Consider the following 13,035-nt stretch of genomic DNA (forward strand, 5'->3'; position numbering starts at 1 on the left):
CCTTTACTGAAGTGAGTGACTTCGTAGCGGGGGAGGTCTCCGATCGCTAACAAAGTATGAAGCAAACTTTGCAACGAAGGAATCTCCGATCATTAACAAAGTCAACAATAAAATGCCCCTGCCCAGGGCACAGTACAATAAAAAAAAAAAAAAAACCCTGACAAATAGTCACCTATACCACACATAAAAAAGCACAAATATAAACAAATACCACCACCCCATACAGAAAAAACTTGTGGGCATTCTAGGTACCTTGTACCCTCCAGGCTCCCCATGAACTCAACACCTAGTCAAGGCGAAGAAAATAGTAGGAAGTGTTGCTTCCTATGTTCCCTTCCTGAACACTATGCCAGCCACAGACAACGGTACATGTGTACTGCAATCTTTGTACCTTGTCTCCAAGTCTCGCAAATAATGCATAGCAAAAACAGACCTACATTTCCAGAATGTAGTCTGTAAGATTGAAGTGAGAGAGAGATTATGCTTAAAAACAACTGATGTAGCCACTGCTCTCACGTCATGCGCTCTAACCTTAAGCCCAAGCAGAATGTTCTCTTCTATTTAAGTGTGCGCTTCGAGGATCAGGTCTAACGAAAAAAGATAAAGCATTTTTAGACAGGTCTGGACAGGTTCTTAACCGAGCATCAAAGATTCCTTGCTGGGCCTCTAATCTTCTCTGTCCTCTTGATGTAATATTTAAGTGCTCCTACTGGGGACAGACTTCTCTCCTTTTCCTCTGGACCCAGGATGTTCAATAAACCTTTAATAGCAAAGGAGCGAGGCCAAGGCTGTGAAGGATTCTAGTTTTTTGCCAAGAAGCCAAGGATAAGGGAACAGACCATGTCACCTTGAGAACAACCTATCTAGTCCGGGAGCTAGCAAGGAGTTATAACACATCTCGAGTACAAAAGGTTTGAATGTCATAATCGTTAGTATATCCCTAGGAGGCACCAGTATGGCAATTCTTAAGTTCTGAATTTGGTGCGTTATATAGGGGGCGCTTCTTGAACGCCCCCCAAAATGAGCTTTGAATCACATTCTGGAGTACATTGACCAGACTGGTGTCAAAAGTTACGGTTTGGAAGCCTGATTACAAATGAAGTGTTCTTAAATACCAAATTTGGTGCAAAACCCATTTAAGAATGGCCTAAGATGGCGCTATTGTGAAGTTTATATCACATGTTGAGTACACGGCTCAAACTTGGTAGTATTATCCACTAGAACCTACAGATCCAGAATTGATAATTCTTAAGTGATGAATTTGGTGCAAACCTTGTTTAAGAACGGCCTAAAGGCAGCGCTTCGTATGACATTCCATGTTAAGTATAATTAGATAAGAGTAGGTACTCACAATAGAAACCCAACATCAATTAGTCAGTAATATGTACGTATATAAAATATAGTGAATAATGTATGTGTATTTGTACTATATTATATACATTTATACTGAAAATTAACTTCGGGAGTAACAGCTATACCACCCCCCCGCTGCCCGGCATGCTGGAGAAGACGAGTCAAGATGCCTTCAGTCCAGTGTTGCCAGATGTCCTGATTTATCAGGATTTCTCCTGATTTTTTCACTGTGGTCCTGAAATCCTGATAAATTTCCAGAAAGGAGGGAAAATCCTGATTTTTTTATCTAAGTCAGAGTAAAAACAGCACAAACACCCAATAACTTGTTAATCAACCCAAATAATAGTACTATTACAAGAAAGATCATCACAACCAAACTTGTTACAACGTGTATTCTTCCTAGCGTCTCGCATGAGCGTGTGTTCGCCGTGAAATGAGCAAGTCCAAACGCGTTTGCGACAAGTCTGTTAAGCACTGCGCAATTTGCGACACTTGATAAGTTGATCAGTATGCAGCACGACTTCACGAGGGTAGCACGATTTCCTGAGGTGTTTATCAACATCAACTGAGGTTTATATAAACGCAACATTATTAAGTAAATTTACATGCGTTATTACACATGAATTATGATATTTATGGCAGACTTTATTTAGACTTTATTATTTGGGTCACCCGTGACCCAATATTTAGGGAACGTGTTAAGTTAATTTTAAAACTTCTTGAAACATTTTATCATGTTAAATTGTAAAATAAGTAGTTAAAACTGTATATTTCTTTTGTAAATCTAAATATAGTTGTATATATTTGTAAAATCCAAATTACTAAAAGTCAACTACTGTTAGCCTAGTATGTATACATTTGTAAAATCCAAATTACTAAAAGTCAACTACTGTTAGCCTAGGATATTTTAAGCTTAAAAATTGTTGGACAGTGTTATTTATTTTGAAATACATACTTAAAAATGTACTTAAGTACATCTCCTTGTACTTAGTACTTAAGTACTTTTTTAAATGTATTTAGTACTTAAGTTTTAATCAATACTTATTACTTAAGTACAGCAAAAGTACTTAATGCCCAGCTGTGGCTAATGGTGATTCTAAATTAAACCACAGCAATATAATTCAGCAACATTCTCTAAGAAAATTATAGGCGATAAACGAGCGAAGCTGAGAGAGAGAGAGAGAGAGAGAGAGAGAGAGAGAGAGAGAGAGAGAGAGAGAGAGAGAGAGAGAGAGAGAGAGAGAGAGAGAATATTTTCTAAGTCCTCTAGCTCAAAAATTTCAGTGAACGGAATGGTGATGCTATACACCGTTAGATAGAGAATTTCATTCTGCGTTTTTTTGGTATGTGTCCGATTTCGCTGAGACAAATGGAAGTTGGTGGAAATTGCAGAAAACTGTTGAAAATGTTCTGTCTTGTAGTAAGCGTATGCGCATGAGAGTTGCAAATTTGACAACGGTTTTTGTTATACTTGTTACTGGTTTTATATAGTGAAAAATTGGAGCCCCATAAATTAAATAATAAAAAAGTTGGTGTTTTGATATTGCGCATGGGCAAGTTTACTTCATGTTTGATAAGCGTATGTTTGTCAGTATTTGATCCTCATTACAAATAATAAGTTTCATAAATTTCAGTTGAGTAGTTTTTTGAGAAATCACATTTTCGACACACCTCTACTTTTTCTAAGTTACCCATTAACTCCACTCTCTATGAGAGATGAAAGTAGACAATATCAAATTGATTGAATTGACCTATCGAATGGTGCTAATTTGGTTAAGATTGGTCCAGTAGATCCGGAGATATTAGCGTTAGAAGAGCGTATGGTCGTGTCCGGCCGGGCTGGGCCGGGTCGAAAGTGAAACAGCGACTTACATATAAACTTCGCTTTGCTCGTAATCAGGTGGTTTATGAATCATGGAGCAGTATATTCATTAAATTGAAAAAAAGGTTCCTCCAATGCCCAAATCAACTTTATTGAATAATGTTGTAATACTTATTTCTGGAATAATTCTTAGCAACCCTCATTTTATTTCAGACTGTAAATGGAGCCTACGCCCTCCAGTAGTAATGTCTCCCAGGTCAGAGTGTGTATTCTCCACAAAGGGAACGAGAAGCTCTCAAAGAAAGCTCGAACTGATATTCTGCTGTTTAATGAGAAAAACTGGCTTGTTGTGAAGTCTGCAGCTACATACAGACATCAGAAACCCAATTTTGCCACATCCGTGTACTTTGATGTGGTAGTCGGTTTACCAGAGCATCCTGCACAGACTGATGGCTATCATGCGTCATGCTATAAAAGTTTCACTGCCATACAGTCCATTTCATCCGTTACAGAAGCTGAGAAATCTGATGCTGATGAAAGGAATTCACCACACCTCCGCTCTTCAACTCCGACCACAACGGTGGATGACAATGCTAAATCTTCAACATCTGCACATCTATTGCCCGCTTTTTGTGTGTTCTGCAATTTAGAAAGGAAGAAGAGGAAAGATGGGACTTTTGAGTATCTAGGAGATAATGTAGTATTAAACGTGACAGACCGAATTCTAGAAGCTGCTAAGATTCTTCAGGACCAACAGGTCCTATCAAAAGTCATTGGTGGTGACCTCATATCAAAGAATGCAAAATATCATCATTCATGCAAGAGCGCCTACCTTCTCCGAGCAAATAGATTTTCTACAAAGACTGATGACTCTGAGCAGAAAATATCAGTTTCCATCAGAAATATCCATATGTTGAGAAAGTTGTTATTGGTGAGAAATGTGCAGAATTGCTGACCTCTCTATATGATCGTTATGTAGATTACTGTGTCATTGCTGATGAGACACCTATACAAAAGTTTAGTCTGTCAAGAAACTTGACAGATAAGTTTGGGTCAAAAGTTAAATTGCAGTGTCCAGCTGGTAGGAAACAGGGTAGTATTCTCTACAATACTGAAATTGCTGATGATTCTGTGCGTGTAACCTTTGATTACTCACAGTCCGAGGAAAGACTGCTCAACAAAGCAGCACTTCTACTTTGCAAACAACTGTTAAATGCACCCAGGGATGATCTCCCAGAGAATCCAACACTCAACGATGTGAAAGATGGAGATACCACAAGACCACCAGCTGTGAAGTCATTTTTTCGTGTGCTGTACACCGGTAGAATAGAGGGAGACTGCGGAAAGAAAGTAGAGTGTCGGATTGATTCTTCCAGCCAGGATGCTCTCTTCATAGTGCAAAGAGGGAGAGTAAAACCAGCAAAGCATATAACCCTTGGAATGGCCCTGAAATCCATCACAGGCAGCAAGAAGTTGGTGCAGGTCATGAACAGGTTTGGTCACTGTGTTAACTACAGCTGCCTGGAGGAACTTGAAACTGCAACTGCTGAGGCTCTAAAGGATAGGGAAAAAGCTTGTCCTGAGGATACCTTACCTGGTCTGCCAATGGGACTAGCATACGACAATTTTGATGAGATGACACAGACTCTGTCTGGGAGTGCCACTCTCCACGACACTATGGGAATACTGTACCAGAACATACCAGATAAGAATCAAGTTTCAGGTCCTGTGCAAAGCAAAGAGGCTGCAAGTGAAGAGGGCATGGGAAAAGCCACAACATGTGCGAAAAGGACCAAGGAAAAAAAGAAGAGGTCTCTCACTGTATCTGACACCTCCATAGAACCCTATTTTGGAGTCCCAAAGATGACAAAATTTAACTATGCGAATACAGGTGTATTCATCTTTCCCGAAGATGGAAGTAGAGAAAGGGCCCGAGATCTTGACAATGCTTGGATGATGAGCCATGCGCTTGATGCTGATGCTATTCCAATGTGGATTGGCTTCAATTCCTTCGTTTTACAAGGATAAACTTCCTAAGCAAGAAATCCGCTACATGCCGAACCTGACAGAACCAATCGCAAGCTTGTCAGTTGTGTGCCAGACCCTGCTTACAACACAGAAGTGTGCTGAAGAGTGTAATCAAGATTATGGAGTTGTGACATACGACCTAAATGCTGCAAAACCAGCCATGCAAATTCAAGCTACTGAATCTCCAAGGTTTGATGATGTCATCATGATGGGTGCCTTCCACATTGAGATGGCATTCTTCAAGGCCGTTGGAAAATTGATTGCGGAATCAGGGGCACAGCTGTTTTGACAGAAACTGAGGTCATTGCTACTGGCTCCTTGAATGGCCTGATATCAGGAAAACACTTCAATAGATGCAAGAGAATCCACCCTCTGCTTGCACTCGCATTTGAAGTACTGCACTTCAAGGCATTTCTGCATACATGTGATTTTGAAGAAGAGATGCACAACCTGATGTCCCAGGTGCCAACCTGTTCAAACCAAGGATCAGAGCAAGACCTCAATCTAGTGATCGGAACAGAACTCTTCAGGACCTGCGTCAGGCAATATGAGGAGTACACACAAGCAACCCTTTCAGGAGTCCATGGGGTCACTGCACAGTTTTGGATGATGTACGTTCGATACATCAAAATCTTTCACAGGCTGGAACGAGCAATCCGAACCAATGACCTTGGTTTATTCATCAGTACCCTGACGCCAATTATTGATCTCTTCTTCGCCACTGCCCAGATCAACTATGCACGGTGGCTGACCAAGTACCAACTGGACTTGATGAATGTTGATATCACCCATCCTGGGCTGAGAGCTATCCTGAATAGTGGTTGTTTCAGTGTGAGGAGAATGGATCATGATTTCAGTAGGATTCCAGTTGACCTGACCCTGGAGCAGACGATCAATGCAGATGCTGCATCTCGGCTGACAGGCATTACCAGCTTCACCAATGACTACAGTCAGACTCAGATGGATGATAACCAAAGCTACATGAGCCTCCTTTATTACACGTCTTCAAGAGATGACTGGGCTGATTACAAAAGAGGATATTACCACTGAAGTACGCCCAAGAAGAATTGAAAGGGATAATGAAGACCTTCAGAAGATTATCCAACAGATTTGCAACACCAATAATCCTTTCCAGCAAAATCTTGCTCCAGAAACATTGTACAACATCAGCACTGGAAAGGGTGCCAATGAAGATGTCAGGAAAAGCTTACTTGGAGTACCTACCAAAGGGAAAGAAAGACATCCGCAATTCATTGAATCATGCGTGAAAAACCCCATGAACTTCGAAAGACCAATCAAGAGAGAAAAACTCATAACATTTGAAGATGGATGTGCAAAGAATCGCCGGGCAAGAAACAATGTAGTGGCAGCCCTCATAGGTACACGTAATCTGATGGGTCGACTCCTTGTTCTAGCAACCAAGAGGAAGCTTGATATGAAACATGTTCTGCAATATCCACTCACCCAGTACCACTGTCTATGGCGAGTCCAGATGAAGTTATGGCGAAGACAAATAAGAGTGCATTGTTTGGGATTCTGAAGACCGAAGTGAAAGATCATGGTAAACCAACAACCATAAATTCGTACATTATAGATGGACAATTCCTTCTGCACAGCATACCAGGAAACCTGCCCCAAACCTATGGGGGACTTGCAAGGAGCATTCTTCTTCAGTGCCTTCAAAGCCAAGCCAAGTCTGTCCACATTATCTTTGATGACTATCCAAAGCCATCCATAAAGGACTCTGAAAGAGATAGGAGAAAAGCTGACGGCAGAACTTTTGTCATCACTGGGCCTGAGCAGAGACGAGTTCCAAGAGACCTTAATGATGCTCTCTAGTCTAGGTCATTCAAAAAACAGCTATCAGAGTTTCTCGCCAGTGAATGGCAGCATCCCTGCTAAATAGACATTCTTGGTCAACATGAAGTAATTTTAGATGTTCCAGGTGAGTGCTACCACTTCAAAGTTCAGGACAGAATGATACAACGAACAACTGTTCAGGATTTACACAACAACCATGAGGAGGCTGACACAAAAATCTGCCTTCATTCACTCTTCAATGACAATGCCAACAGCAACATTGTAGTCAGAGCATCCAACACAGATATAGCTGTGATACTCCTGTGCCATTGCAACAAGTTCCAGGGCAAACTTTGGATGGATGTTGGAACTGCAGCAAATAACAACCGCCGGTTCATAAATCTGACTGCAATTCATCATGAACTTGGACCAGGGCTTTGCACTGCATTGCCTGCTTTTCACGCCTTTACTGGATCAGATTACACCTCATCCTTTGTAAGAAAAGGCAAAGTACGACCATTCAAGCTGCTTGAAAAAACACCTGACTACCAGCATGCTTTCACAGATATGACATGGCCTGCACTTGTTTCTAATGCAACCAAAGCAACCCTCTTCCGATTCACTGCAGAAATCTATGGTGCAAAAAAATCTACAAGCCTTGGTGACCTCAGGTTTCAGAAGTTCATGAAGACCTATGGACCGAAGAGAGGAAAGAATTTGCTTTCCAACTTGATTGGCATTGATGCCAGTGGGCTTGCACCATGTGAGGATGAGGTCAATGCTCACATAAAGCAAGCATCATTCGTTGCAAAGATGTGGGCGGCTGCAGATAAACAAGATCTCGACCAGCACCCAACAGAAGAAAATGGCTGGCAATTACTAGATGGTGAGTACAAACCCATTTGGTTCTATGAAGAGCAGCTCCCAGAAAGTCTTGTCCCGGAAGAATCGAACTTGAAGAAATAGAGGAAGAGGCAGAAGCTGATATGCAGGTTGCATCATCTGATGAAGAGAATGGTTCTGATGAGGATGACTAGACTCGAACTAAGAAGGATCAGAAAATATTCATTCGGCTACATACACACAGTACTCATCACCAGATCAGCACAAATTATGACATACGTACTTTGCAGAACTTATTTTATGTATATTATCCACAACCATTAGTTAGCTATGCCCAGCAGAAGATATCTTTCACGAAGATATGCTGGAGACTAAATTTTCTAATACTGTTTAAATTTTGTAATACTTCATATCTGATTAGTTTTGATGTTTTAATGTAGGGACGGAATATATTGTCAATTTAATAAATGAGTTTTGCACAAAATATCATTTAAGAACTACCTTTTCTTGATCAGTAAGGTCCAAAGTATGGTTCCACGGTCCACCAAGTTTCATTCATGTACTTAAGACGTGACATAGATTAGTCATACTGAAGCGTCGCCTTTAGGGGCGTTCTTAAACAAGGTTTGCACCAAATTCATCACTTAAGAATTATCAATTCTTGATCTGTAGGTTCTAGTGGATAATACTACCAAGTTTGAGCCATGTACTCAACATGTGATATAAACTTCACAATAGCGCCATCTTAGGCCATTCTTAAATGGATTTTGCACCAAATTTGGTATTTAAGAACACTTCATTTGTAATCAGGCTTCCAAACCGTAACTTTTGACACCAGTCTGGTCATTGTACTCCAGAATGTGATTCAAAGCTCATTTTGGGGGGCGTTCAAGAAGCGCCCCCTATATAACGCACCAAATTCAGAACTTAAGAATCGCATACTGGTGCCTCCTAGGGATATACTAACGATTATGACATTCAAACCTTTTGTACTCGAGATGTGTTATAACTCCTTGCTAGCTCCCGGAATAATCCTTCTGTCTACTGCATGCAGTTCACTCATTCTTCTTGCAGTGGCTAGCGCAACCAGGAAAACAGTCTCCTTAGTCAGACCCTTCAACGATGATGAACTCATGGTTCGAACCTTGAGTCAGACAGCCACTTGAGGACAACATCTAATGACCAAGGGCATACCTCCTCCTTGTCAACCTTTGACGTGTTGAAAGACTTAAGATCCGAGATATCCTGGTTGGAAGAAATGTCTGAACCTCTACCTACAGACTGAGCTAAGCATAGCTCTATATCCTTTTATCGTAGACGAACAAAGGCCCCTGGTGGATCTCAAGTAAAGAAGAATGTCCACCGCTTGAGTTATTGTGGTTTTAGAAGAAGAGATGTTATTCTTCTTACACCAAAGTCTAAATACTGCCAACTTGCCTGTTAGACTTTGTTAGTAGAATGTTGTCTACATTTAGAAATAGCTTCTGCCACAGCTCTTGAAAAGCCTTTCGCTCACAAGTCTGTGGATAGTCGAAACCCTGTCAAGGGAAGAGTGGATGAATCCTGATAAAATTTCCTGTAATGGGGTTTTCTGAGTAGACTTGGGATTGCTGGAAGAAGGCGTGGGAAGTCTACTAGCAGTGTGAGAAGCTCTGGGAACCACTCTTTCCTCATCCAGAAGGGAGCTATCAATGTCATCCTGGTGCTTTGATGCAACTGGAGCCTCTTCAGAACCTCCCTCACCATCCTAAACGGAGGGAAGGCATACACATCCAGTCCTGACCAATTCTGCATCATCGCATCTGTCGCCAAGGCTCGTGGGTCCGGAAACGGTAGGCAGAACAGGGGAGGACAGCGGTTTTTTGGTGTCGCGAACAAATCCGGTCGGAGCATACTCAACGGTCCAGGGTCCACTCTGTCGGGAGAATTTGCTTGCGACGACTGAGTTCGTCTGCCAATACGTTGCACTTCCCTTGAATGAACTGTGTTAACAGCTGGGTTCGGTTCTGCTCTGCCCAAAGAAGGAGACTCCTGGCAGTCTTGCAAAGGGAGAATGAGTGAGTTCCCCCCTTGGAGTCTTATATAAGCTAAGGCTGTCCTGTTGTCTTCATGCACCATAATTACTTTGTCGCATACTTCCCTTGCAAAATGTTGCAGTCCCAAATGGATGGCTTTCAGTTCCCTGATGTTTATATGCAGATCCTTCTCCTGTTGGGACCAAACTCCCGAAACTTCTCTTCCCTCCAAGAGAACTCCCCAACCAAGGTCCGATGTGTCGGAGAAGTAGTCTAGGTCGGGTTCACTACCAAAAGTGACTTTCCCTCCGAAAGTCTGCTTGCAGAGTTCCAACAACGCAGGTCCTCCTTAATCTCTTGCGTTATTGGGAAAATGCATAAGTCCTGGTTTATTTTCCTATCCCAACTGACTCTTAAAAAGAACTGTAGAGGCCTCATAAGCAGCCTTCCCAACCCCACAAACTGTCCGATCGACGATAGAGTGCCCAGGAGACTCATCCATTGGGTGGCTGAACACTTCTGTAAGGAAAAGAAAAGGTTGACTTTCATGAGGCAAGCTTCTATGCTTTTGGGGGAGGGAGAAGCCTGAAAATTCTGAGAGTCTATCTTCATCCCCAAACATCGAATCTGTTGAGGAAGAGTCAGTTGGGGGGTTTTTGAAGGTTCAACAGCAAACCTAGATCCCGAGTCAAAAGCAGTGTCCTTTGAAGGTCCTCCATGCACCTCTCTCTCGTGGGCAAACGTAATGACCAATTGTCCAAGTATAGGGAAATGTTCACTCCCAGGAAGTGGAGCCAATTGGCTAATGGGGCAAGAACTCGGGTGAACACCCGAGGCGGTTCGTTGCAGAGGAAGGTAAGCACCAAAATTAAAAAATGGAGAAAAACGCATTTAAGTTGGGCAATATTCAACACGTGATAACTTTTGAATGAAAAGAGCTAGAAAACTTGGGTTGGTCTTAAAAATTAGTTCATCTCTTCTACTTTAAGTACAAAGAAATCCAAATTTTCTAATATATTTGCATTTTGAATACTGTCAAAAATAGCTGCATTTTTAAATGCACTTACTAGGTTAAAAAATACTTTAATTGATGTCCATTTCCTATAAAAGTGTTTTATACGAATTGTGTGTATCTAATACACAAATTTTTCATCATTTTTGTGCATGCACAAAAAGATTTCTGTGTTTATTTTTACAGCTTAAAATCACTTTAAATTTAGTTATATTTCTAAAATGTATCATTACACATTCGTTTCGAACACTATTATGCAATTATATGCAATTTGCAGTGGTGCAAAAAAATAAGTTGCTACCGAAAAATCAAAATAAAATTGTTTTAAAGTTTCGAATTTTATTTTTCTACCTAGCATTATTATAAACATTTTAACACTATTTTGCACTCAATGACATGCAGAACAATAATACACACAGCCATGAATGTACCCAAAGAGCCTGAGCTAAAGGTCAATGACCTTGGGAATCGATCAGCTGCTGCCATTCTTCCGTATGCACACTAAGCTTCACTGACAAGAGGGCACTGTGTGTTGCTTTCATAACGCCTGTTATCTAACACAATCATGCAATAGTATTGTTTTTTCACTGCCTCCCTCTCTCCCCAAAAAGCAGTTCTGGGTCCACCCACACTATTGTATCTTTTTCAAGTAACTTCAGCTGTTAGACCCTGAGATAAAATATTAATCTCTCTCTACTAGCAAAGATGCTCTGTTCAGCTAGCTACCAAAAAAGGGGTCTGCAGCTCTTCAGACTGCTGAATACAGCTGAAAAACAACATGTCTGATTCAGACATCTTGTGCGTTGTGAAACCGACGCTCTGCATCACTTCCCAGCTCTAACTAACTATAAGCCTAACCATCTGTGGCATCATGTCGATTTTGTACTATGCTTGTTAAGTAATATTATTCCTTTTAAACAAACAACCAACCAACAGCAGGTGAACATACTCTGTTATTTTTATGTTTTAAACAAACAACCAACATTGGTGAAAATTCTCTGGTATTTTTTGTTTTAAACAACCATTATTATTATTAATACCATTATTATTATTATAGTAGTTTAACCAGACCACTGAGCTGACTTTCAGCTCTCAACAACCAACCAATAGCAGGTGAACATTCTCTGGTATTTTTACTTAAACAGGTAATTAAATTCTTTGGTATTTTTTTTTTTACTGATTAACCCTTAAACGCCTATTGGACATATCATACGTTGACTAAAATTATCTGTTGGGTGCCAAGTGGACGCCGCAGACATCGACTACACAAAAACTTCAACCTTCGGTCAACTGTTTGATTCGACCGAAATGGTCGAAAAAACGCAATAGTAAGCTAAAACTCTTACATTCTAGTAATATTCAATCATGTACCTTCATTTTGCAACAAATTGGAAGTCTCTAGCACAATATTTTGTTTTATGGTGAATTTTTGAAAAAACTTTTTCTTACGCACGGCGGTAACTCAGCGAAAAATTTCATAAATTCTTTTCGTCATTTTGTCGTAATTTTTGCACTGTTCTATATTAGCCGTTACATAAAGTTTTATATATGAAAATGTGTGCAATTTCATGTACAATACAGCAAAATACAACCCATGGTTGTAGCTTTTATCAGTTTGGAAATATTTTCATATAAACCACGATAACTGCCAAAATTTCAACCTTCAGTCAATTTTGACTCTACCGAAATGGTCAAAAAACACAATTTTAAGCTAAAATTCTTACGATCTAGTAATATTCAATCATTTACCTTCATTTTGCAACCAATTGGAAGTCTCTAGCACAATATTTCGATTTATGGTGAATTTTTGAAAAACTTTTTCTTACGTCCGCGCCAGAAATTCTTTTCACGTTGTCGTAATGTTTGCACTGTTTTATATTAGTCGTTACATAAAGTTTTATATATGGAAATATGCGCAATTTCATGTAGAATACAACAGAAAATAACTCATGGTTGTAGCTTTTACCAGTTTTGAAATATTTTCATATAAATCACGATAACTGCCAAAATTTCAACCTTCGGTCAACTTTAATTTCGACCAAATGGTAAAAATGCAATTATAAGCTAAAACTCTTACATTCTAGTAATATTCAATCATGTACCTTCATTTTGCAACAAACTGGAAGTCTCTAGCACAGTATTTCGATTTATGGTGAATTTCT

General features: G+C 40.2%; 1 protein-coding gene across 9 annotated transcripts in view; it reads right to left on the bottom strand.

Annotated features, from left to right (window-relative positions):
- The window catches only part of LOC136836060 (activin receptor type-2A-like), a 282,286-nt gene that overhangs the window by 99,487 nt on the left and 169,764 nt on the right, over positions 1–13,035 (bottom strand). The gene's annotated exons all lie outside the window — the stretch shown is intronic.

The sequence above is a fragment of the Macrobrachium rosenbergii genome, chromosome 56 (assembly GCF_040412425.1).
Source record: "Macrobrachium rosenbergii isolate ZJJX-2024 chromosome 56, ASM4041242v1, whole genome shotgun sequence".
Taxonomy (NCBI): domain Eukaryota; kingdom Metazoa; phylum Arthropoda; class Malacostraca; order Decapoda; family Palaemonidae; genus Macrobrachium; species Macrobrachium rosenbergii.